This window comes from Heliangelus exortis, chromosome 4 (genome assembly GCF_036169615.1).
Source record: "Heliangelus exortis chromosome 4, bHelExo1.hap1, whole genome shotgun sequence".
Lineage (NCBI taxonomy): Eukaryota > Metazoa > Chordata > Aves > Apodiformes > Trochilidae > Heliangelus > Heliangelus exortis.
The window spans coordinates 121,372-136,696 of NC_092425.1; the positions used below are offsets into that span (position 1 = coordinate 121,372).

Here is a 15,325-nt window from a genome sequence, read left to right on the forward strand (position 1 = left end):
CACCGACAGCTACCTGCCAAGCAAACCATCCGTGTGCTCAGCCTCCAACACCACAACGCTTCCCTGTTCTCCCCTAACGCAAGCTCACACACAAAGCCTTCACGGAGCCACCTGCTCCTCCTGCACAAGGGCTGCAGCAAACATCTACCTCAAGGCTCCTGCAACAACGGCCTCGGCCACCAACACTTCCTCTGTCTCCACAGGAGACTCTCCTAAGCTGCCTGCTGACAAACTCGCCCTGTCCTCGCCAAAGACACACACCACCACAACAACAACAACAACTACAACTACAACAACAACAACAACAACAACTCCTGCCAAGACAGATTTGCGTGTGCGGTGGGCGGACCCCAGGTGTGAGCTAATGCAGAGCTGGGCTTGAAAATGGCAGAGTGCACAGCCCGGGGGCTTTATCTAATGTTTTATGGCATCATCTGTCTCTTCCCTGGCACCAGTGGATGGATCCGCAGAGGATGTCTGGAGGAGAGGGAGAGAGAGAGCTTTAGGTAGGATTAACCAGCTCAACACCCCTGTCCCAAGCAGCGAGACCCCAAGCCTGCAGATCCCCCACCCCCACCCCCACCCCCCCCCCCGGAGGCCCCACATGATTGACACTTCTTTCTCACCCCTGCCCGAACCTGGGCACAGAGGGGGAAAATACAGCAAGTATTTGTCAAAGGGGCACCCAGAGCTTTCTCGTGTTTTCTTTCAGGCAGACGCCAGGGCAAGGAGATGGCCCACCGTTTGCCAACCTCTTCCAAAAGCAAAGGCTTCTTTCTCCCTCCTCAGCTCAGAGGCTTTTGCAACTCACCAGAACCTCCCTCAGCGGTCAACAGGAGCCTGGGAGCACGGGTGCAGGACGCCTGGTGTCCTGAGCCTAGGGGAGAAACAAAAGAAGAAGAGGAGCGTGAGACCACTGAGCACAGAGTGGAAAGGAGCCCTGCCCCCAGCTCACTACCAGGCGCTGATGAAGCCTCGGCTGGGTCTGGGTCCCTGGGCAAAATTTCCAGGGGAAAGCCAGGCCAGCTGCAAAACCACCTGCATCTTTCTTCAGCCCTCTTGAACTGGAGGGAGGGTTCACCGCCATCCTCTTCTTCTTCTTTTTCCCTTTTGACTTCTTCAAGCTCTTACTGCCTCCCTCTTCCCTCCCAGGTGCGTGGCCACCCTCTCTTCTTTCCTTGTCACTCTTGAGCCAGGGGTCCCCTCACCATTCTTCGCCAGGGGTCCCCTCACCATTCTTCTCCTTCAGCCTCCGCTGGCAGGTCCCCCGACGTCCTCATCTTCTCCTCCCCGCCGTCTTCTGCTCCCAGGCTTTCTCCTTCGTCAGCTGTCCAGAGAGACACACGCACAGAGCTGAGCTTTACAGCAACCCTCTAGTGCCAGCCCGTGGCAGAGTCCCAAGGCTGAAACCTCCCAACGGCCCCACCTTGCCTCCTTCTTCCCTGCGCTCCCCCCCTCTCTACCCCAACTCTGCCCCTTCCCAGCAGCTGAGCCCCCTTGCCGGGCCTCTGCTCTCCCCCTGGGCCCTGGCACTTGCCACAAGACCCCACACCAACAAGCAGCCCCCTTCCCCCTTCCCTCCTCCTCTCCCTCCCCCTTCTCCCCTCCCCTCCCCTCCCCAGAGCCCAAACCTTACACCAGGCTCTTGCCCAGGCCGGACCCTTTTGTCTCTGCCCTCGGCTGCTTCCTTCTGGGGGGCCCGGGACACAAGGACACCCCTCTGAGCCATCTCTGCAACCCCCTGCTCCCACACCCCACCCCCCCGCCGTCCCCCAGAAAGCCCAGGCAGGAGCCCCTGCTCCTCCCCACTTACCAGCCCCTGCTGCTGGACACCCCGTAAGGGCCAGGGAACGTGTCTTGTGATTGCCAGATTGATCCCTAGCAAAGAGTGCCCTCCTAAAAGCCCGCCCCTTATCCGCTCTTCACACCTTTTGCACCACACCACCCAGGCAAATCGAGCTGCAGCCTCTGCCCTGCACCGACAGCTACCTGCCAAGCAAACCATCCGTGTGCTCAGCCTCCAACACCACAACGCTTCCCTGTTCTCCCCTAACGCAAGCTCACACACAAAGCCTTCACGGAGCCACCTGCTCCTCCTGCACAAGGGCTGCAGCAAACATCTACCTCAAGGCTCCTGCAACAACGGCCTCGGCCACCAACACTTCCTCTGTCTCCACAGGAGACTCTCCTAAGCTGCCTGCTGACAAACTCGCCCTGTCCTCGCCAAAGACACACACCACCACAACAACAACAACAACAACAACTACAACTACTACAACAACAACAACAACAACAACAACTCCTGCCAAGACAGATTTGCGTGTGCGGTGGGCGGACCCCAGGTGTGAGCTAATGCAGAGCTGGGCTTGAAAATGGCAGAGTGCACAGCCCGGGGGCTTTATCTAATGTTTTATGGCATCATCTGTCTCTTCCCTGGCACCAGTGGATGGATCCGCAGAGGATGTCTGGAGGAGAGGGAGAGAGAGAGCTTTAGGTAGGATTAACCAGCTCAACACCCCTGTCCCAAGCAGCGAGACCCCAAGCCTGCAGATCCCCCACCCCCACCCCCACCCCCCCCCCCGGAGGCCCCACATGATTGACACTTCTTTCTCACCCCTGCCCGAACCTGGGCACAGAGGGGGAAAATACAGCAAGTATTTGTCAAAGGGGCACCCAGAGCTTTCTCGTGTTTTCTTTCAGGCAGACGCCAGGGCAAGGAGATGGCCCACCGTTTGCCAACCTCTTCCAAAAGCAAAGGCTTCTTTCTCCCTCCTCAGCTCAGAGGCTTTTGCAACTCACCAGAACCTCCCTCAGCGGTCAACAGGAGCCTGGGAGCACGGGTGCAGGACGCCTGGTGTCCTGAGCCTAGGGGAGAAACAAAAGAAGAAGAGGAGCGTGAGACCACTGAGCACAGAGTGGAAAGGAGCCCTGCCCCCAGCTCACTACCAGGCGCTGATGAAGCCTCGGCTGGGTCTGGGTCCCTGGGCAAAATTTCCAGGGGAAAGCCAGGCCAGCTGCAAAACCACCTGCATCTTTCTTCAGCCCTCTTGAACTGGAGGGAGGGTTCACCGCCATCCTCTTCTTCTTCTTTTTCCCTTTTGACTTCTTCAAGCTCTTACTGCCTCCCTCTTCCCTCCCAGGTGCGTGGCCACCCTCTCTTCTTTCCTTGTCACTCTTGAGCCAGGGGTCCCCTCACCATTCTTCGCCAGGGGTCCCCTCACCATTCTTCTCCTTCAGCCTCCGCTGGCAGGTCCCCCGACGTCCTCATCTTCTCCTCCCCGCCGTCTTCTGCTCCCAGGCTTTCTCCTTCGTCAGCTGTCCAGAGAGACACACGCACAGAGCTGAGCTTTACAGCAACCCTCTAGTGCCAGCCCGTGGCAGAGTCCCAAGGCTGAAACCTCCCAACGGCCCCACCTTGCCTCCTTCTTCCCTGCGCTCCCCCCCTCTCTACCCCAACTCTGCCCCTTCCCAGCAGCTGAGCCCCCTTGCCGGGCCTCTGCTCTCCCCCTGGGCCCTGGCACTTGCCACAAGACCCCACACCAACAAGCAGCCCCCTTCCCCCTTCCCTCCTCCTCTCCCTCCCCCTTCTCCCCTCCCCTCCCCTCCCCAGAGCCCAAACCTTACACCAGGCTCTTGCCCAGGCCGGACCCTTTTGTCTCTGCCCTCGGCTGCTTCCTTCTGGGGGGCCCGGGACACAAGGACACCCCTCTGAGCCATCTCTGCAACCCCCTGCTCCCACACCCCACCCCCCCGCCGTCCCCCAGAAAGCCCAGGCAGGAGCCCCTGCTCCTCCCCACTTACCAGCCCCTGCTGCTGGACACCCCGTAAGGGCCAGGGAACGTGTCTTGTGATTGCCAGATTGATCCCTAGCAAAGAGTGCCCTCCTAAAAGCCCGCCCCTTATCCGCTCTTCACACCTTTTGCACCACACCACCCAGGCAAATCGAGCTGCAGCCTCTGCCCTGCACCGACAGCTACCTGCCAAGCAAACCATCCGTGTGCTCAGCCTCCAACACCACAACGCTTCCCTGTTCTCCCCTAACGCAAGCTCACACACAAAGCCTTCACGGAGCCACCTGCTCCTCCTGCAAAGGGGCTGCAGCAAACATCTACCTCAAGGCTCCTGCAACAACGGCCTCGGCCACCAACACTTCCTCTGTCTCCACAGGAGACTCTCCTAAGCTGCCTGCTGACAAACTCGCCCTGTCCTCGCCAAAGACACACACCACCACAACAACAACAACAACAACTACAACTACAACAACAACAACAACAACAACTCCTGCCAAGACAGATTTGCGTGTGCGGTGGGCGGACCCCAGGTGTGAGCTAATGCAGAGCTGGGCTTGAAAATGGCAGAGTGCACAGCCCGGGGGCTTTATCTAATGTTTTACGGCATCATCTGTCTCTTCCCTGGCACCAGTGGATGGATCCGCAGAGGATGTCTGGAGGAGAGGGAGAGAGAGAGCTTTAGGTAGGATTAACCAGCTCAACACCCCTGTCCCAAGCAGCGAGACCCCAAGCCTGCAGATCCCCCACCCTCACCCCCACCCCCCCCCCCGGAGGCCCCACATGATTGACACTTCTTTCTCACCCCTGCCCGAACCTGGGCACAGAGGGGGAAAATACAGCAAGTATTTGTCAAAGGGGCACCCAGAGCTTTCTCGTGTTTTCTTTCAGGCAGACGCCAGGGCAAGGAGATGGCCCACCGTTTGCCAACCTCTTCCAAAAGCAAAGGCTTCTTTCTCCCTCCTCAGCTCAGAGGCTTTTGCAACTCACCAGAACCTCCCTCAGCGGTCAACAGGAGCCTGGGAGCACGGGTGCAGGACGCCTGGTGTCCTGAGCCTAGGGGAGAAACAAAAGAAGAAGAGGAGCGTGAGACCACTGAGCACAGAGTGGAAAGGAGCCCTGCCCCCAGCTCACTACCAGGCGCTGATGAAGCCTCGGCTGGGTCTGGGTCCCTGGGCAAAATTTCCAGGGGAAAGCCAGGCCAGCTGCAAAACCACCTGCATCTTTCTTCAGCCCTCTTGAACTGGAGGGAGGGTTCACCGCCATCCTCTTCTTCTTCTTTTTCCCTTTTGACTTCTTCAAGCTCTTACTGCCTCCCTCTTCCCTCCCAGGTGCGTGGCCACCCTCTCTTCTTTCCTTGTCACTCTTGAGCCAGGGGTCCCTCACCATTCTTCTCCTTCTTCAGCCTCCGCTGGCAGGTCCCCCGACGTCCTCATCTTCTCCTCCCCGCCGTCTTCTGCTCCCAGGCTTTCTCCTTCGTCAGCTGTCCAGAGAGACACACGCACAGAGCTGAGCTTTACAGCAACCCTCTAGTGCCAGCCCGTGGCAGAGTCCCAAGGCTGAAACCTCCCAACGGCCCCACCTTGCCTCCTTCTTCCCTGCGCTCCCCCCCTCTCTACCCCAACTCTGCCCCTTCCCAGCAGCTGAGCCGACGGGCGCTGTCCCTTTGCCGGGCCTCTGCTCTCCCCCTGGGCCCTGGCGCTTGCCACAAAAGACCCCACACCAACAAGCAGCCCCCTTCCCCCTTCCCTCTTCCTCTCCCTCCCCCTTCTCCCCTCCCCTCCCCAGAGCCCAAACCTTACACCAGGCTCTTGCCCAGGCCGGACCCTTTTGTCTCTGCCCTCGGCTGCTTCCTTCTGGGGGGCCCGGGACACAAGGACACCCCTCTGAGCCATCTCTGCAACCCCCTGCTCCCACACCCCACCCCCCCGCCGTCCCCCAAAAAGCCCAGGCAGGAGCCCCTGCTCCTCCCCACTTACCAGCCCCTGCTGCTGGACACCCCGTAAGGGCCAGGGAACGTGTCTTGTGATTGCCAGATTGATCCCTAGCAAAGAGTGCCCTCCTAAAAGCCCGCCCCTTATCCGCTCTTCACACCTTTTGCACCACACCACCCAGGCAAATCGAGCTGCAGCCTCTGCCCTGCACCGACAGCTACCTGCCAAGCAAACCATCCGTGTGCTCAGCCTCCAACACCACAACGCTTCCCTGTTCTCCCCTAACGCAAGCTCACACACAAAGCCTTCACGGAGCCACCTGCTCCTCCTGCACAAGGGCTGCAGCAAACATCTACCTCAAGGCTCCTGCAACAACGGCCTCGGCCACCAACACTTCCTCTGTCTCCACAGGAGACTCTCCTAAGCTGCCTGCTGACAAACTCGCCCTGTCCTCGCCAAGGACACACACCACCACAACAACAACAACAACTACAACTACAACAACAACAACAACAACAACTCCTGCCAAGACAGATTTGCGTGTGCGGTGGGCGGACCCCAGGTGTGAGCTAATGCAGAGCTGGGCTTGAAAATGGCAGAGTGCACAGCCCGGGGGCTTTATCTAATGTTTTATGGCATCATCTGTCTCTTCCCTGGCACCAGTGGATGGATCCGCAGAGGATGTCTGGAGGAGAGGGAGAGAGAGAGCTTTAGGTAGGATTAACCAGCTCAACACCCCTGTCCCAAGCAGCGAGACCCCAAGCCTGCAGATCCCCCACCCCCACCCCCACCCCCCCCCCCGGAGGCCCCACATGATTGACACTTCTTTCTCACCCCTGCCCGAACCTGGGCACAGAGGGGGAAAATACAGCAAGTATTTGTCAAAGGGGCACCCAGAGCTTTCTCGTGTTTTCTTTCAGGCAGACGCCAGGGCAAGGAGATGGCCCACCGTTTGCCAACCTCTTCCAAAAGCAAAGGCTTCTTTCTCCCTCCTCAGCTCAGAGGCTTTTGCAACTCACCAGAACCTCCCTCAGCGGTCAACAGGAGCCTGGGAGCACGGGTGCAGGACGCCTGGTGTCCTGAGCCTAGGGGAGAAACAAAAGAAGAAGAGGAGCGTGAGACCACTGAGCACAGAGTGGAAAGGAGCCCTGCCCCCAGCTCACTACCAGGCGCTGATGAAGCCTCGGCTGGGTCTGGGTCCCTGGGCAAAATTTCCAGGGGAAAGCCAGGCCAGCTGCAAAACCACCTGCATCTTTCTTCAGCCCTCTTGAACTGGAGGGAGGGTTCACCGCCATCCTCTTCTTCTTCTTTTTCCCTTTTGACTTCTTCAAGCTCTTACTGCCTCCCTCTTCCCTCCCAGGTGCGTGGCCACCCTCTCTTCTTTCCTTGTCACTCTTGAGCCAGGGGTCCCCTCACCATTCTTCGCCAGGGGTCCCCTCACCATTCTTCTCCTTCAGCCTCCGCTGGCAGGTCCCCCGACGTCCTCATCTTCTCCTCCCCGCCGTCTTCTGCTCCCAGGCTTTCTCCTTCGTCAGCTGTCCAGAGAGACACACGCACAGAGCTGAGCTTTACAGCAACCCTCTAGTGCCAGCCCGTGGCAGAGTCCCAAGGCTGAAACCTCCCAACGGCCCCACCTTGCCTCCTTCTTCCCTGCGCTCCCCCCCTCTCTACCCCAACTCTGCCCCTTCCCAGCAGCTGAGCCCCCTTGCCGGGCCTCTGCTCTCCCCCTGGGCCCTGGCACTTGCCACAAGACCCCACACCAACAAGCAGCCCCCTTCCCCCTTCCCTCCTCCTCTCCCTCCCCCTTCTCCCCTCCCCTCCCCTCCCCTCCCCAGAGCCCAAACCTTACACCAGGCTCTTGCCCAGGCCGGACCCTTTTGTCTCTGCCCTCGGCTGCTTCCTTCTGGGGGGCCCGGGACACAAGGACACCCCTCTGAGCCATCTCTGCAACCCCCTGCTCCCACACCCCACCCCCCCGCCGTCCCCCAGAAAGCCCAGGCAGGAGCCCCTGCTCCTCCCCACTTACCAGCCCCTGCTGCTGGACACCCCGTAAGGGCCAGGGAACGTGTCTTGTGATTGCCAGATTGATCCCTAGTAAAGAGTGCCCTCCTAAAAGCCCGCCCCTTATCCGCTCTTCACACCTTTTGCACCACACCACCCAGGCAAATCGAGCTGCAGCCTCTGCCCTGCACCGACAGCTACCTGCCAAGCAAACCATCCGTGTGCTCAGCCTCCAACACCACAACGCTTCCCTGTTCTCCCCTAACGCAAGCTCACACACAAAGCCTTCACGGAGCCACCTGCTCCTCCTGCACAAGGGCTGCAGCAAACATCTACCTCAAGGCTCCTGCAACAACGGCCTCGGCCACCAACACTTCCTCTGTCTCCACAGGAGACTCTCCTAAGCTGCCTGCTGACAAACTCGCCCTGTCCTCGCCAAAGACACACACCACCACAACAACAACAACAACTACAACTACAACAACAACAACAACAACAACTCCTGCCAAGACAGATTTGCGTGTGCGGTGGGCGGACCCCAGGTGTGAGCTAATGCAGAGCTGGGCTTGAAAATGGCAGAGTGCACAGCCCGGGGGCTTTATCTAATGTTTTATGGCATCATCTGTCTCTTCCCTGGCACCAGTGGATGGATCCGCAGAGGATGTCTGGAGGAGAGGGAGAGAGAGAGCTTTAGGTAGGATTAACCAGCTCAACACCCCTGTCCCAAGCAGCGAGACCCCAAGCCTGCAGATCCCCCACCCCCACCCCCACCCCCCCCCCCGGAGGCCCCACATGATTGACACTTCTTTCTCACCCCTGCCCGAACCTGGGCACAGAGGGGGAAAATACAGCAAGTATTTGTCAAAGGGGCACCCAGAGCTTTCTCGTGTTTTCTTTCAGGCAGACGCCAGGGCAAGGAGATGGCCCACCGTTTGCCAACCTCTTCCAAAAGCAAAGGCTTCTTTCTCCCTCCTCAGCTCAGAGGCTTTTGCAACTCACCAGAACCTCCCTCAGCGGTCAACAGGAGCCTGGGAGCACGGGTGCAGGACGCCTGGTGTCCTGAGCCTAGGGGAGAAACAAAAGAAGAAGAGGAGCGTGAGACCACTGAGCACAGAGTGGAAAGGAGCCCTGCCCCCAGCTCACTACCAGGCGCTGATGAAGCCTCGGCTGGGTCTGGGTCCCTGGGCAAAATTTCCAGGGGAAAGCCAGGCCAGCTGCAAAACCACCTGCATCTTTCTTCAGCCCTCTTGAACTGGAGGGAGGGTTCACCGCCATCCTCTTCTTCTTCTTTTTCCCTTTTGACTTCTTCAAGCTCTTACTGCCTCCCTCTTCCCTCCCAGGTGCGTGGCCACCCTCTCTTCTTTCCTTGTCACTCTTGAGCCAGGGGTCCCCTCACCATTCTTCGCCAGGGGTCCCCTCACCATTCTTCTCCTTCAGCCTCCGCTGGCAGGTCCCCCGACGTCCTCATCTTCTCCTCCCCGCCGTCTTCTGCTCCCAGGCTTTCTCCTTCGTCAGCTGTCCAGAGAGACACACGCACAGAGCTGAGCTTTACAGCAACCCTCTAGTGCCAGCCCGTGGCAGAGTCCCAAGGCTGAAACCTCCCAACGGCCCCACCTTGCCTCCTTCTTCCCTGCGCTCCCCCCCTCTCTACCCCAACTCTGCCCCTTCCCAGCAGCTGAGCCCCCTTGCCGGGCCTCTGCTCTCCCCCTGGCCCTGGCACTTGCCACAAGACCCCACACCAACAAGCAGCCCCTTCCCCCTTCCCTCCTCCTCTCCCTCCCCCTTCTCCCCTCCCCTCCCCTCCCCAGAGCCCAAACCTTACACCAGGCTCTTGCCCAGGCCGGACCCTTTTGTCTCTGCCCTCGGCTGCTTCCTTCTGGGGGCCCGGGACACAAGGACACCCCTCTGAGCCATCTCTGCAACCCCCTGCTCCACACCCCACCCCCCCGCCGTCCCCCAGAAAGCCCAGGCAGGAGCCCCTGCTCCTCCCCACTTACCAGCCCCTGCTGCTGGACACCCCGTAAGGGCCAGGGAACGTGTCTTGTGATTGCCAGATTGATCCCTAGCAAAGAGTGCCCTCCTAAAAGCCCGCCCCTTATCCGCTCTTCACACCTTTTGCACCACACCACCCAGGCAAATCGAGCTGCAGCCTCTGCCCTGCACCGACAGCTACCTGCCAAGCAAACCATCCGTGTGCTCAGCCTCCAACACCACAACGCTTCCCTGTTCTCCCCTAACGCAAGCTCACACACAAAGCCTTCACGGAGCCACCTGCTCCTCCTGCACAAGGGCTGCAGCAAACATCTACCTCAAGGCTCCTGCAACAACGGCCTCGGCCACCAACACTTCCTCTGTCTCCACAGGAGACTCTCCTAAGCTGCCTGCTGACAAACTCGCCCTGTCCTCGCCAAAGACACACACCACCACAACAACAACAACAACAACAACTACAACTACAACAACAACAACAACAACAACAACAACTCCTGCCAAGACAGATTTGCGTGTGCGGTGGGCGGACCCCAGGTGTGAGCTAATGCAGAGCTGGGCTTGAAAATGGCAGAGTGCACAGCCCGGGGGCTTTATCTAATGTTTTATGGCATCATCTGTCTCTTCCCTGGCACCAGTGGATGGATCCGCAGAGGATGTCTGGAGGAGAGGGAGAGAGAGAGCTTTAGGTAGGATTAACCAGCTCAACACCCCTGTCCAAGCAGCGAGACCCCAAGCCTGCAGATCCCCCACCCCCACCCCCACCCCCCCCCCCGGAGGCCCCACATGATTGACACTTCTTTCTCACCCTGCCCGAACCTGGGCACAGAGGGGGAAAATACAGCAAGTATTTGTCAAGGGGCACCCAGAGCTTTCTCGTGTTTTCTTTCAGGCAGACGCCAGGGCAAGGAGATGGCCCACCGTTTGCCAACCTCTTCCAAAAGCAAAGGCTTCTTTCTCCCTCCTCAGCTCAGAGGCTTTTGCAACTCACCAGAACCTCCCTCAGCGGTCAACAGGAGCCTGGGAGCACGGGTGCAGGACGCCTGGTGTCCTGAGCCTAGGGAGAAACAAAAGAAGAAGAGGAGCGTGAGACCACTGAGCACAGAGTGGAAAGGAGCCCTGCCCCAGCTCACTACCAGGCGCTGATGAAGCCTCGGCTGGGTCTGGGTAGTCCCTGGGCAAAATTTCCAGGGGAAAGCCAGGCCAGCTGCAAAACCACCTGCATCTTTCTTCAGCCCTCTTGAACTGGAGGGAGGGTTCACCGCCATCCTCTTCTTCTTCTTTTTCCCTTTTGACTTCTTCAAGCTCTTACTGCCTCCCTCTTCCCTCCCAGGTGCGTGGCCACCCTCTCTTCTTTCCTTGTCACTCTTGAGCCAGGGGTCCCCTCACCATTCTTCGCCAGGGGTCCCCTCACCATTCTTCTCCTTCAGCCTCCGCTGGCAGGTCCCCCGACGTCCTCATCTTCTCCTCCCCGCCGTCTTCTGCTCCCAGGCTTTCTCCTTCGTCAGCTGTCCAGAGAGACACACGCACAGAGCTGAGCTTTACAGCAACCCTCTAGTGCCAGCCCGTGGCAGAGTCCCAAGGCTGAAACCTCCCAACGGCCCCACCTTGCCTCCTTCTTCCCTGCGCTCCCCCCCTCTCTACCCCAACTCTGCCCCTTCCCAGCAGCTGAGCCCCCTTGCCGGGCCTCTGCTCTCCCCCTGGGCCCTGGCACTTGCCACAAGACCCCACACCAACAAGCAGCCCCCTTCCCCCTTCCCTCCTCCTCTCCCTCCCCCTTCTCCCCTCCCCTCCCCTCCCCAGAGCCCAAACCTTACACCAGGCTCTTGCCCAGGCCGGACCCTTTTGTCTCTGCCCTCGGCTGCTTCCTTCTGGGGGGCCCGGGACACAAGGACACCCCTCTGAGCCATCTCTGCAACCCCCTGCTCCCACACCCCACCCCCCCGCCGTCCCCCAAAAAGCCCAAAAGCCCAGGCAGGAGCCCCTGCTCCTCCCCACTTACCAGCCCCTGCTGCTGGACACCCCGTAAGGGCCAGGGAATGTGTCTGTGACTGCCAGATTGATCCCTAGCAAAGAGTGCCCTCCTAAAAGCCCGCCCCTTATCCGCTCTTCACACCTTTTGCACCACACCACCCAGGCAAATCGAGCTGCAGCCTCTGCCCTGCACCGACAGCTACCTGCCAAGCAAACCATCCGTGTGCTCAGCCTCCAACACCACAACGCTTCCCTGTTCTCCCCTAACGCAAGCTCACACACAAAGCCTTCACGGAGCCACCTGCTCCTCCTGCACAAGGGCTGCAGCAAACATCTACCTCAAGGCTCCTGCAACAACGGCCTCGGCCACCAACACTTCCTCTGTCTCCACAGGAGACTCTCCTAAGCTGCCTGCTGACAGACTCGCCCTGTCCTCGCCAAAGACACACACCACCACAACAACAACTACAACTACAACTACAACAACAACAACAACAACAACAACTCCTGCCAAGACAGATTTGCGTGTGCGGTGGGCGGACCCCAGGTGTGAGCTAATGCAGAGCTGGGCTTGAAAATGGCAGAGTGCACAGCCCGGGGGCTTTATCTAATGTTTTATGGCATCATCTGTCTCTTCCCTGGCACCAGTGGATGGATCCGCAGAGGATGTCTGGAGGAGAGAGAGACAGAGCAAGAGAGCTTTAGGTAGGACTGATCCGCGTGATCTGCAAGAGAAACTGGTTTTTTTTTTTGCATAAGACTTTTTCCAAAACTCCCTTTTTAAAAGGTGGTTGAAACACCACAGTGTAGTTTTTCGACTAATTGTAGTTATTCGAATAATTTTCAATACATTAACAACTGCTTATTATAGGTGTGTTTGAATGTGGCTGCAATATAGTATTTATATTTGTAGGGGTTAATATAAAATGCCTGCTAATAATATTTTAGTAGTGATACTGACACCTGATAGAAGCTAACACAGAACGCTTGTTTTACCGAAGCTAAGGCATTGTTTACATTGTCATTATCTTTTTAAGGGAAATATATGTGCTAAAATGAAAATTACAGTACCTTGAGTTAAGAAACACAACATGGGTGAAGAGTGAAGAAATGCACATCCCCAAAGAAGAAGAGGTTAAAATTTAACTTCGAGAAAGACCTTTTTTTTTATTTATTTTTATTTCATCCCCACATCCCTCATGAGCACCACCAGGAGACACCAGGTTTTCTAATGAAGTTTCTGCTCCTACTGGAATTGAGGTGCCCAGAACTGGAGACAATATTCCAGACATGGCCTCACCATCCCACTCACCAGAATCTCCATAGAACTGAACAGCAACCTGGGAGCTTGGATGCAGAGCTACTGGTATCCTGAACCTAGGGGAGAATAGAATAGTGTGAGTCTGAGCATGAACTTAAAACTAGGAAAGAGCTGTTCCTAAAAACCTAAAATAAAAAATTGAAACTTTAAAATTAATTTAGCAAAATTTTAAAAAGATAAAAAATTAATAATGTTATTTTAAGATTAATGTTTAAATAATAACTACTTCAGTTGTTTTATTATAAGTTAACAATTATTAAAACATATGGATTAATATAAAATCATTCATTACATATAATTTTATTAATAATTACATAAGTGTTAAAAATTAGAATAAAATTTAGTATTATTTAAATTTAAATACCTAAAGGAAAATAAAAAGAAATACAATTTTAAAATAAAAATTTTTATGTAAAGATACCATTTAAACTTTAGAAAATAAAAATTACATGATAAAAACATGTAACAGAAAATAAAATTTAGAAGTTAAAATTTTTAAAATAAAAAAAGCAAAAGTTAAAAATTAATATATGTAATAAATATTTTTAAATTTTTTTTTAATTGGAAATCATAAATTTTAAGTCAAATACTATTAAGTTTTAAATTTCTGAAATTTAACAAAATTTTATCATTTAAAACGTAATTTTGAATTAATCGCAACAGTAAAAATACGTACTAATTAAAATTACGTTGATATACAAAATAAATTTTTATTTAAAATAAGATAATTTGAAAATATTAAAAACTAAATTTATACAAATTAGCTATGTTTTTAATTTAAAAGAAAATAAATTTTAAAAATTTATAGATTAGAAAAAATATTTCAAGTAGAAATGAACATTACAAAAACGAGAAATTACAATAAACAATTAAAGTTAGGCTAAATTGTTAAAATCTAAAGATTAAAATTCAAGTGTTAAATTTATTTTGAATAAGCTCTGATAAAAAAATTATTGATTATTAAAATTAAATAATCTAAATGAAAAAAAATAGACTTTTATATTTAAAAAGCTATCTTTTAAAGATACAATTAAATCATTTAAAAATGAAAATGACATGAAAAAAACTTTGAATAAAAAATAAAACTAAAATGAGAAATTTATGACAAACTTTAAAAAAATTAAGCTAAATGTTTAATTAGTTAAAACTATAAGTAAAATTTATTGTACTTGAGTAACACTTTAGTATTGAAAATAACAATAACTTTTATAAAGTAAAAAATCTAGAAATATTAGTAATTAAAAAAGAAAAAGCTAAGAAATAAAAAATAGTAAATGTTTAAATAAACATTAAAAGTAATAAATAATAAATATTAGTACATTGTATTTATATATATGTTATGTAGTATGTTATGTATGTTACAGAAATATATATACATCATATAATATTATAGTATACATTTATAATACATAATACATTGGTATATGTAATATATGTAATAGACTTATTTACATTATGTATTAAATAAATTATTAATATATATTTACATTGTAATTACATAATTTACATAAATGTTAATCAACATTATTAATATCGACATTTCGTTATTTACATTACTTATATTGGAAATAAAATTTAAAAATAATATCAATTAATATTAACATTAAATATTTATAGCATACTTATATACATTTTTATTTTGTTATTTATATTTTATATATTTTGTATTATGCAGCTTATATACAGTATATAAAAAGTATTTATGTTTTATTATGTATTCATATTTTTATTTAATACGTAAAAATTATATTTATATATTTGCTATTAATAACATAGTATTTATAGATTATGTATCTAATTTATATTATACAAAGATATTAGTGTTAATATTATATTAATTATAAATGTTTAATAGCAATGTTTCTAATAAATAGAATATTATGACGTCAAAATATTATTCTGTATTAACATATTCGAAATATTTAAAAACTAAAGCTCATAAATGCATTTTTAAAAACACGTTATAATTTTATAAGTTACACATTGAAAATTCCATTTTAAACGAAATTTTTAGAATTTTTAAAAAGCAACGCGATCTTCTGTAAACAAAGTTGTTAGTTTCCTGTCACAGAGGATAACAGGCAATTAAAGCTGAAGCCTTGCAGCACCCCAAGAACCGCCGCCCCCCCCCCCCCCATCCTTTTCCCGCCGTTCCAATCCGCGCTTCGGCTCCGCCCCTCTCAGTTCGCTAAAATGGCGGCCGCGCCATTTTCCCCTCACAGCCTCAGCCACCCTTAGCGAGCCTTGACGCCCGGGGGCGCTCCGTCCACTCGGTCCGCGCCGCCAATTAAAACCCCTTAGCTTTTTTTTTTTTTTTT

The 15,325-nt window shown here is 52.5% G+C and overlaps 2 long non-coding RNA genes across 2 annotated transcripts; both read right to left on the reverse strand.

Annotated features, from left to right (window-relative positions):
* Positions 1-3,818: 3,818 nt before the first annotated feature.
* Positions 3,819-8,792, reverse strand: LOC139795632 (uncharacterized). The gene is made up of 8 exons (XR_011725610.1): positions 8,723-8,792; positions 7,749-8,388; positions 7,164-7,257; positions 6,742-6,807; positions 5,768-6,407; positions 5,175-5,271; positions 4,779-4,844; positions 3,819-4,444 (listed from the first exon to the last, which is right to left on the reverse strand). It is a non-coding gene; the product is annotated as an uncharacterized lncRNA (long non-coding RNA).
* A 352-nt stretch (positions 8,793-9,144) lies between these two features.
* On the reverse strand, positions 9,145-12,356 carry LOC139795633 (uncharacterized). The gene is made up of 5 exons (XR_011725611.1): positions 11,715-12,356; positions 11,127-11,220; positions 10,704-10,769; positions 9,721-10,372; positions 9,145-9,238 (listed from the first exon to the last, which is right to left on the reverse strand). It is a non-coding gene; the product is annotated as an uncharacterized lncRNA (long non-coding RNA).
* Positions 12,357-15,325: the final 2,969 nt, after the last annotated feature.